At 50.2% G+C, this 11,054-nt stretch overlaps 1 protein-coding gene across 4 annotated transcripts in view; it reads left to right on the forward strand.

Annotated features, from left to right (window-relative positions):
* The window catches only part of LOC108630764 (uncharacterized), a 51,784-nt gene that overhangs the window by 13,914 nt on the left and 26,816 nt on the right, over positions 1-11,054 (forward strand). The gene's annotated exons all lie outside the window — the stretch shown is intronic.

Genomic DNA, 11,054 nt, shown 5'->3' on the forward strand with positions numbered 1-11,054 from the left:
TTTCGAAATGAACCGCGCTAAAAATACTTCATATTGAGTTCGCGCATTTGTCTGACGCCGCACGGGATATACTACTCTGACCGCGTGTAAACACACTCAAGCCTGTCTCGGTTCGGTTTCACGCCTAGACATCGTTTTTAAACTTCGCTTCGCGACTCACGATAAGCGCTATTAAAACCATAGTCACAAGTATTTTACAACGACACGTTTCTGTGAAATACGATTGAAATTTTGATGCGCATAGGAAACTTTGATTAACGACTAAAAAACTTGTAAATTTGGTTAAAGGAGATTCAATATCACTGGAAGTAGTGGTTTTAAAAGTTAGAAGCGTAAAGCCGACGGTATCCGAGCTCAGGTTTAACCGACTGATAACCGCGTATCTGGAAAATTCGCCGTAAAACCAGCGTCCCCGGAAACTGGCTCGTTGGAGCAGCTTCCAGGCCGGTTGGCCGTCGACCGCAGACGATTTCTTGGCGGATTCGCGCCGCCCGGCGAGGTTTACGGGCCGGGAGAATTTATCTGGCGGGTGAGTAGAGAAAAACCGCGAGAAATCTCGGGCACGGTTGCCAGGAGAATGGATCTCGACTACTGTCGGTGTGAGAAGGCAAGGATGAAAGAAGGGGTGCGACAGGGAAAAAGAAAAGGCGGTCGGATAAGGTGGCTGCTTAATTACGCGCAATTATGTGGATACTTTGCCAGCCTCCCGTTGGTCTCTCGTTTTAACGTCAATTTTCTTCGTAGAAACGATCAGATCATCTCGCGGTATACGGATTTTATAATCCAGGAACAGAACCTCGATCGTCTAAACTAATAAAGTGGTCGTATCGGTTTTTATTCGTCTACCAATTCAAGTTCTTATGCACGCGTCGTCTGCGGTCGCTTCTGTTAAATTTGATAACGCGTTTCTCGCACCGGGTGTTTCATTCCTACCGGTTCCGTAATAAACCTGAGAACGGGTTGAATCCGCTCACCGCCGCGACGGCTATGGCCTCTCCACGTAACGCGTTGCGCTTCCGCGATTTCTCGTCGAACTTTCGTTACAGCGCGGCGCGGCGCGATTACACTCGCCGCGAACCTCGACGAATTCCAGTAGGTACGCTGCAAACGGATAAGAACGCCGGAATGCGGCAAGATTGAAAGTTGCCGCGACGGGGGGATGGGGGCGGAAGTTGCAACGAGCGAGGTCGATAGCAGATTTGATGCCGAACCCCGGTGATCGATACTTCTGCCGTGGGTGGCTGAGGTTTTTCACGTTTCCGTAAGATTTCTCAAGTTCTCCGTAGAATTTCTTAACGAAGTTTCACATTAATTAACCGTGCCTCTCTTTAAACACGAGCAGCAATTATATTTGTGTATTCGTTGGTCAGAGAATAAGTTAAATATTGAAGTCAAGATAGATGTGTTGTAAGTGTACGTCTCTCATCGAACGTGAGATAAGATTGCAGGTGTGAGAAACGGAGAAACGTCTGTTAGTAGGTATTAGGTATCGAGGAAATGGTCGAAAATTCAGGGAAAGATATTCCGAGCTTCGATGCTCGGAGCAATAATCTTGTACCGGGCCGTAACGTTTCCGGAGATAAAAATTTTGGATGTCTATTTTTTCTTCCATTTTTGTCGACTGGCCTAGATCTCCCGTACGCCGCCGGCTCCGATCCGGCTCACGGCAGTTTGCGACGCAACGCGCGGCGGCCTTCGATCCCGGCCTCTCGCGTAATGGCCCGTCCATTTCTCACGAGCAACGGAGCTCGTGCTCCCGCAAGTGGAACGCGGAGAATCTCGAACTCCCGATACCGCTTCGGCGCGCCGCGCGAAAAATTTCAGTCACGGGCCGTCTCTGATAAATAACCGATAATAAGTCGTACGCAGACCGGATCGACGATCGCGTATCTCTTGATCGAAATCGATTCCGCTCGAGCCAGACTGCCATTGTTATCGAAATCGCCCGATCGTTCCCCTGTGCACACTTCCTGTGTAACTGGATTTCTCTTTTGCTCAGGTTTTTCCTTCGAACTCGTGGAATACTCTCAGGATTTTCCCAGGCGAAATAAATAATTAATTCTTGGAAACGCGACTAGTTCGTACGTCGTTTCACGAACGTATTTTGCTCCTCGGAATTTGATGTGTCGATTTTCGTTTGAACGTATCGGCGAGATTCAGCGCGAGAAGCAAACGAGCGAACGAGCGTCTTCCCGAGGCTTTGAGGCTGTATAACCGAGCTGGCGCGTTCTCGGTCTGAGAGCACACAGGGAGAGCGAGAGAGAAAAAGATAGATGGAGAGAGAGAGAGAGAGAGAGCGGCGGCAGAAAGGCAGAGCGCGGCTCGAAGCTATCATTAACGACGCCGCGACGCTTCGCAGCCCAGGAAGCTCTCTCGGATTTACGCCTCTGACGTCCGCGGCGGCGTAAGCGTGGGATTCCAGGCGCGGAAGTAACGAGTGGGAGAGGGAGAAACGGAGGTAGCGGCGGATGAAGAGAGAGAGAGAGATTGGCCCCGCTTCCCACGGAAGGAAGAGAAGCAGAGCAGGCGCATAAAGTTGCCCGGTTCCCTCGTTTATCCGATCCGGATTCAGTTCCGCGTGCTAGTCGTGCTAGGCGGAGATCGATCTGAAGGGAGCCAGCCGTCTTCCATTCGATTCCCGATGCTTTCCACGATTTCTTCTCCCCTTTTCTTGTCCACGGATCCCAGATACGTCTCGAATTTCCAACAGTTTTCGCTTTGGTTCGTTGCTGCTTTCAGTTTACAAGTAATTACAGTCGCTAGGCTAGCCAGTGCCTAATGACGTCTCGCACGAGCTTCAAATATTTCACGTCGTTGTCCCCCGTATCGATGCGTTCGTCGACGATATTTCCCAATTGCATTTTATTTTCTTACTCGCCTGCAGACACACACGCAGTGCTCGTTTTCCTTTATTTTCCCGTGCTCACGGCGCGTAACGACGACGGCGCTCGAACCCGGTGCTCCGTAAAATATCTCTTCGTCACGATAGTCATTTTTCACGGTTGACCGTCGTCGAGGGCCGCGAGAGATAACAGCGGCTCACCTCTCCGTTCTGGTTCTCCTTCGGGCCGGCGCGCGCTTCTCGTTCTCTCTCTCGTTGGGTGGCAGAAGAGTAGGTCTGACCAGCACGGTCATTAGTCACTTTCCGAAGCAGAGGCACAGACAGGCTGCACCGCGCCGCGCCGCCGTATCCGTTCGCCGCCTTTCTTTCTCTCTCCCGTCTATTCTCGTCTCGCTCGCCTCGCCGCTCTCTGCCTTCTACGGAGCACGGAGCCCGTTCCCTCGGCCACCCTCAGTGACGGTTGCGAGACGCGGATCCAGTTGATTCGAGGAACGCGCTCTTGCTCGAGCCCGGGTCAGACTGTCGGGTATTTCGTATTTTTCTACTGAATGAATCAATAAGAATCTTCATACGAAAGAAACTCGCATTAAAACGCGTTCGTTAAAATACAAGAATGCATTCGTTGAACAAGATTCATGCGAAGTATCTGCCAATGGAATCGTATGACGATTCAAAAGTAAGATCGTAGCAATAGCACGATCCGACGGACAAGCTCGTAGTTGAAATCTGTAAAATTCACGGGCGACGGTCGGGCGAAGGAAAACGAGAAAAAGCCAACAACGTTCCAGGCCGGCGGCGCTATCAACAAACTCGGATCACCAATTAATCCTTTCTAGCGGGGCTGCTCTGCGGAGCAATTTCCCCGCGGAGATATCATCGCGGGGGTACGCGCACGTCGCTGGAAATTGTTCGAGAACTCGCCCACCGCCCACCCGCGCGTCTTCCCTTCGGTCGGAGCAGTTAGTCTGCCTCTCGGTTCCGCCTGTGGTTTCGCCCGCCCTTATATATCGGTCGCTCCCTCGGAGAAATTCTGCCGACGCTCCTGCCGCCTCGTGCTAAGCCTCTCGCGCGTCTATCTTGATTGAGAGAGCGAGGAACGACGACGGTGCCGGTTGCGGCGCAGCCTGTGCCAGAACGACGGTGGAACGGCTGGCTGGAGCGGGCGCGAGCGGGGGAAACGGAATGGAACGGTGTGGTGAGTCGGTCGTGGGTTGGGGAACCCGACGCCGTTCTCCGGGGCGGCGCGCGGCGAGGGACGGGAAACGTTCTCTCTGGGAGACCCGTGATCCGGAGCGAGAGAGCGTTTATCGTGCCTTCCGTGAACACGACCGGCACCGGGGTACACGCCGGGAGGGGAGGGTTGTCATTGATCGTCCCGACTGCGGCTCACGAGCCGCCAAAGGTCCCGTACAAGTACGGGCCCGTGAACGGCCGGTCTACTCTACTCTCCACATACACTGCCCCTCAAAAGTATCTGCACATCTGACGTCATCGAAATCATTATTCTTTAACGATGTTCATTATCGAATCTTCTTACCTATGAGTATTTAATGCAACAGTGATCTCTAGTATTACCGAAATGATTTGGGAAACGTTTATAGGAAATGTTAGAAATGGATTGATTCTGAAATAATTATTGTTATTAATAATTTGTTTAATGAAATGTTGGTAAAATATATCTTCTAGAACAGTTTGAAATGAAAACTGATTAAAATTCGTTCATCGGTGGCAAGTGTTCACGTTCACGTACTTTTGAGCTGCAGTGTACGTGATCCCGCGTACCGGCGTGTATCTCTCTAACCACGCACGCGTTTCCACGACTCGGTGCGGTGTGCACAGTCGAAATGCACGCTCTGTTGCACTTAAAAAGTACGACTTGGAAAGACGATTTCGTTTTTTAATTGGATATCGTTAGAAATTGCAGCATGAAGTTTAAACTTAGGTTTAAGGAAAGGGGTCGAAGAGCGAGTCTTAGAATAATTACGTTTGGTAAGGGTGGAGTAGAATTGAGTTTAGAAAAACTTTGATCAGGCGAAGCAGAAAGACCCAAATTACTTTTAAGGCGGACTGGAATTGAGTTGGGTCGAGTTTGGAAAGTTGAAGTCTGAAAAATGTTGAAATACGCAGAAAATAATTGGAATTGTCTCTGCCATTTTCTATAATTTTCGTAAATCATCAGAAAATTGTTAGATTCTTGTATCAGTAATTCTTAACAATTTCGAATGGTCGTGGACGGTGATTTCGAAAAGATTGGGTTTGAAATCGTTCTCGCACGCTTCTCGCCTTCTCCATTGTATGCACGCGTGCGTGTGCATCTCGGAAAAGATTGCGGCCGGTTGCAGCTTCCATAGAAAGCGGTCGATCCGGCACCGCAATCGCGGCATCTGTTACCGTGACGATCGACCGACGATTTTCGCTCCTTTTTTTTCATCCGCTGCTGGCTAATCGCCGGGACGTCGTTCGCTTTCTCGATGGCTCGAAAAACTTTTGCTCCAACCAGAATCTACTCTTTTCTACAAAAATTACGTTGGACATCTGCTGATATTTAACGTCACATATTCGATATTTGACACACGTGTAAAATTCCGTAGAACCAAAAATAAATAGTTTTTTTTAATATCGTTCGTAATTTTAGACACCAGCAACGTAGACGTTAAGAAATCGAACTTTCCCAATTAATGCCAAGGATATTTAATTTCCAGTTGTTCAATATTTTCGCGATTTACGTCTGTCTACCAATTCTTAAAATATCAGTTTTAAAATTAAACTTGCATAACATTCCTTTAATATCGGAATAATTTTACAGGAAATCCATAAATTCTCAGTATTTCCCTGAACATTTTCGAACGGTTTCCGAGGGAATCGCGTCCCGGCGCCGCGGAAAAAGTGGAGACGGAGCAAAGCGGCTAACTGAACCGATAATTCCCTGGTACGATTTCAGAGGTCTGGCTCGGTTAACCGTAACCGTGGTTCCGAGGCCGCGCACCTCGACCCTCAGTCAATAAAACAGTTGACCTCCTCCTGGAGAGCGGTAGAAATAATGCACCGCCGTTAGACCACCTCGCCGGGTTGACTAGCGCGTTCTCCGATTTTTTGGCGAGCACCCCGAGCTCTACCGTTCGCTAATAGTCTTGGCTACCGCGAAATCGTCCATTCAATTCGACCCTTTTATTCCCTGCCCCCATGAATATGACCGTCGAGTGGATAGAACCACCAGATTTTGTTTAGAGGGAAAAAATAAAACCAGCTGAAAGTTCGGCTGGGAAAAGTGCTGTTGTTCGCGATATTTTTCAGCAAGTGAAAAACAGACGTGGATAAAAAATTTATTGTCATGTCGGGAAATCGTATAATAAATTGAAGACGTAGAAAGTTTCGTAGAAATAAAAATTCGAGAGCGGTGGATTCTGTGGTTCGGTCCGGGCCACGCGTGGAGTCACGGGTTTCTCTGTGGTGCGTGACTCAGCGTAGCCGAAACACGGCGCAGAGCCACCCTCATTGTGTCCCCCACCCAATGTGCAGTGGCTGTGGCCGTCCGGGGCCTCGTGAATGCAACCAGGCGGCGAACCCTGCTGTTCTCTCGACACTAATACCAGCACGTGCGTGTACTTTCATTATCGGGGCAGGGTCGGTGATAATAATCGTGCGCTGGGGGAGGGATCGAAAGGGGTGCGGGAGCTACGCCGGATCCGGAATACGGGATATATTAGGGCAAGGGGTTGGAACCCATTACGATCGGGGGAGCGTCGATAGTTTTTCCCGTTCCGGTGTCGTCGATTCCTCGCTCACATTTTTCTCCTTTTCTCATACGGAGAGAGAGAGAGAGAGAGAGAGAGAGAGAGAGAGAGAGAGAGAGAAAGACAGAGCTGCCAGTTGCTGGGTGAAGAATATAGGAAAAATCGTGCAGTCGCATAGAATTTTTCCTCCCGCGAAATTCAGTCGGTGAAAGAAATCGCACCGTGGAGCTGATATCTTGCTGGTTGGATAAGGCTCGTTATCGTTATCGTTAGAAACGCTATTCTTGCACGGTTCGCGGCTTAACAGCTTCCAAGAACGAGGGTGGTTCGAAAGTTCGTGAGATCTTTAAAGCGATCCATTTACTTTCCGATTATATTACCGATTCATAATTACGCGAACTTCAGTATCCAGAGATACGTAAGAACATCGAAAAAGAAGTTACGCATTACTAATTTTTAAAGGATAAAACAAGTTCCTCTCTGAGCTTGATTTTCTAAAATGTCTGCAGTCGGGCAATCGGTATCGCATACTGATCTCAATGCAGACGAGTCCGAAACGACGTCAGGCATGGAACTCGGATCGTGGCCTTAAACCAGATACCCTCGCGCCGCAAATTAGCGCGAGAACTTGACGCGTCGGTTAGCTCCGCGCCAATAATTCGCGGTCGTCGTCGCCGCGACTAATTAGTGAGTCGCGCTCCTGCAGGCAGAAACTTTGGATCATCTTCCAGCGTGATCGATTCCCGCATCGCGGCTGCTCATTTATAGAAAAGCGCGCGTGCACGCGGTTGTTATTTACGCGACCGACGGCCTGTTTTGAACTTAACCGGCGTAACGATCGATTTATATATCCCACCTATACATATGTATCTCTTATTTATTTGCGCAACAGCCTCCGCTGCTCGTTTCGACGAATGTTACGTATTTCATCGGCTTATTCGCTTATCCCAACCCCAACGGGGATCTGGTTTTTTCAATTCTTTTTCCGTACTCTTGCATGCGCGCACAACGAGTCTGACATTTGGTCGTCTGATCGGAGGGGCCGTTTAACGCGATCGAATTCCAGATACGAAAGATTTTGTTGGTTTTGCACGGCGAGTCTCGGTTCGGTCTCAGAATAAATTCGGGAAGCGGGACTGAAAGGGTACGGAGCAGGTAAAGCATATCGGAGCGCTCGGGGCCTCGGCTATACAGTCACGCCTATAACCCACGGAACATAACCGTGGTGGCTGTTGTGCGTGGCGCGATGCTCAGCGGCCCGTAGCCAGGAGCGGCCGGCGGCAATTAGTAGCGGGCCGCCAAGGGAGCCTCGGCCTCAGCCTTTTTCCCCGACCCGCTTCGCCCATCCCGTACTCGCCCGGTCTCTCCTTCTTCCACACCCTCTCTCGTCTCGCTCTCCTTCTGTCTTTCACGCGCGCGGCTTCCCTTTCCTTTTCCTCTTTCCGCCTCTTTGCCCTCGGCGTAACCATCGCATCGTGCCGCGCCGCGCCGGCTGCTTCGCTGTCCTTCTTCGGCACGTAGCACCCATGCCGGCACCCGACCCTCTCTGTCTCTTTCTCGCTCGCTCGCTCGCTCTCTCTCTCTCCCTCCCTCCGTATTCGACTCGACTCAACGCGACCCGGCACGACTCGATTCGACACGACTCGACTCGACCGTGCTCGACTGGAACTTCCCTCGGCTTGGCACAGGTCTACCCGTCTGCGTTCCACCAAAGCTTCCTCCTTTCACCCCTGTCCTCGTCTCTCGCGTGCTCGATTGCTCCGGGACAGAGAGTGCCGCGCGTGGGAGTAGGATGGAAGAAGCTAGTTTAGCAAAGCGCGACGAGGACGGGACGATCACCGACGGTACGAGGAGAGAGGAGGACGGGAGAAGCGACGTGGCAGCGAAAAAAGAGGCGCACGGAGTGAAAAGAGCGGCGGTCGGGGAGCGATGCAAGGAAGTGAGGAACCCGGGAGGGAAAAACGTGGAACCCGAAGAGAGAGAGCAGGGTGGAAGCCGCAGGCTTTTTGTCCCGCCGCCGCCGACGCCGCCCGACACAAAAATAGACCCCGCGTTCGTGTTCTCCATCCTCCCAGGACGTTCGCTTCTGTGCACGGGGTTCCCGGCGTGCCATAGAAGCGTTCCCGGCTTCAATGGCGCCAACGGGTCTTCCGTCCTCCTTTCTCCGTTTCTTCTTCTTCGTCGTCTTCTTCGTTTTACGCTGCTCGTTCACGGCCCGAACACGAACGGAGACCGTACATAGAGAGTGCGAGGTTGTTAGAGGGTGCCCGAGATGAGGCCGATAGAACACGCCTCGATGATGCCTATCTGGCAGCCGTCCGGTAACGTGGGCGTAGAGCTGCCTACACGCGAGCGACACACCGCTTTTCCCCTTCGCGAGCAGCAGCCCTCTTTTCTGATAACCCGGCCGCCCGGCAAATCGCGATACGTATCGACCCCTTTCCTGCCACCCCCTTCCCTACAAATAACTTGCCAAACTTCTGGGGACCTTATGCTCCTGTCCTATAACCTCCTCTCCCCCGAGACCACGACGCGTCCCGTCGCTGGTGATCCCAGAGGGTTCGCCGACCAGGGGGGTTCGATCACCTTCCTCGGTCGACGCTCGTTCCGCGATTTTTAAACCGATGCGTTTATAGGCGCGCGTTTTGTGACGAGGGTCGGGGCGGGACGACCGAATATGAGAAATTATTGGAAAAATTCGACGCGTTCGAGTAATACGAGCGCGGTTCGAACGGCCGATCGCGCGTGGTCGTGTACACGCGGGTTTAACGGAACGGAAGCGATGAACTTGAATTGGTTCGATCCGAGCGACGCGGTGGTTAGGTGCGTACGTGTTTTCTCTGTTTTTTTGTTGCCGGAATGTTTTCCTGGTGCTCGATAAATTCCATGGCAGGGATTTTTATAAATGGGAGATGCGATAGTGTGAAAGTCAAACGGATTATTCAGAGAAGAGACTCGCTGTCAAGGCAGTTAACGAATTCTAAGCGGAATTATATTGTCGAAACACCGTCTCGCAGCATTAGGCGAGTTCACCGTTAGGCATGACAATTTCTTGAACAACTTTTTCTCGATAAATATGAATACGAAATTTATGTGAGCAGTGCGGCTGAGTTAAAAATTTCTTGCACATTTCCAATCCTGCGGCTCTTAAGACGGTCTCTGCATACGGGAATTTTTTGATCCGCTGGTATGCGTCCTCCGTCTCCCTCACTTGGTGGCTGGTAATCGATACCAGAACTCCGTCGAGCATCAGGAATTCGTTCTCTCCGTGCATGGAATTCTCCTAGCTGGAAAATAGCATTTCCTCGCTGTCATACATTTTTATACGATACAAGGATGTTCCTTCCCGTCAGCGACACAGGTCTTCCCATCGTTCCCTGTCTCTGGCCAGTAATCAACGATCCCTACTCCTGCTCCTTCGAAAACCCTTTGTACGTTCCGACTCGTCGCGGGATTCGACAAATCGATTCGACGTGCATGGCGAAGCACGATCGAGAACGGGGTTGATTGGATATTTTTTATATCTGGCAACGGAACGCTCGTAAAGGGAAACAGGAAATTGGATTTTTGCATCGCGACCTGATAAATTCCTTATAATTTTTCGACACATTTTAAGTAGCTAGCAAATGTTAAAAAGGCAGGGAAGTGGAGCCGCGTTTAAACCGGAGAGGAGCGTATCAGAAATCCGTGAAACTAGAGCCGTGTGTGATCCGACTGCGTTGAAAAGGAAGTATTAGAGGTTCCACGTCGAGCACTCGGGGTGTCCCAAAGGTTTGAAAAGCGTCTCCTTGCCAGGCAGAAAGGAAGGAAGCACTGCGTATTTCAGTTACCTACACGAAAGTCTGCATACCTACTCGTGTCGGTACGCGTCCCAAATGCTGGGAAACCTGGTACGCGCCGCGTCGCGAGTTCTGTACGTGGTTCTACCTATTTTGTCTCCGCTCCGCGAGTCGAGCATCTACGATTCCTAATGCTATGTACATATTCAACACCTGCGTGACTATCGGCGAGTGCTTTTAGACTAAAAGGTTCCCGGTACACTCCGCTGATAATTACGCCCCGTTCAAACTTCTCGAATCATTCGGTTCCCTCCAATGATAAATTCATACAAATTCGTGTTACTTAAACGATGCGTCGAGCCAACGAATTTAAAAGTGATACGAGCATCTTAAGGATGTATTGGCTATACAGTCAATCCCAAAAGTTTATGCACTTTAGAAACGCATTTTTTAAAAAGAAATCAGACGTCGGAAGAATATTGCTAATAATAACCAACAAAAAAAAATTTTCCAATTTTTCCGAGATTTTTCCAAGGGGTACCCCTTCAGATTTTGCAAAATTTTCGTTTTTTGCAAATAACTCCCAAACCTTTAGACCTACGGGAAAATTGCATCAGACCTTTTTTGTAGAGGACGATGAGATCTACAATTTCCATGTAAAAGTTTCTCGCTGGCGTTAATAGTTAACGAGTAATTTGC

This window comes from Ceratina calcarata, unplaced genomic scaffold (assembly GCF_001652005.2).
Source record: "Ceratina calcarata isolate Rehan_Ccalc_2016 unplaced genomic scaffold, ASM165200v1 scaffold1, whole genome shotgun sequence".
In the NCBI taxonomy this organism is placed as follows: domain Eukaryota; kingdom Metazoa; phylum Arthropoda; class Insecta; order Hymenoptera; family Apidae; genus Ceratina; species Ceratina calcarata.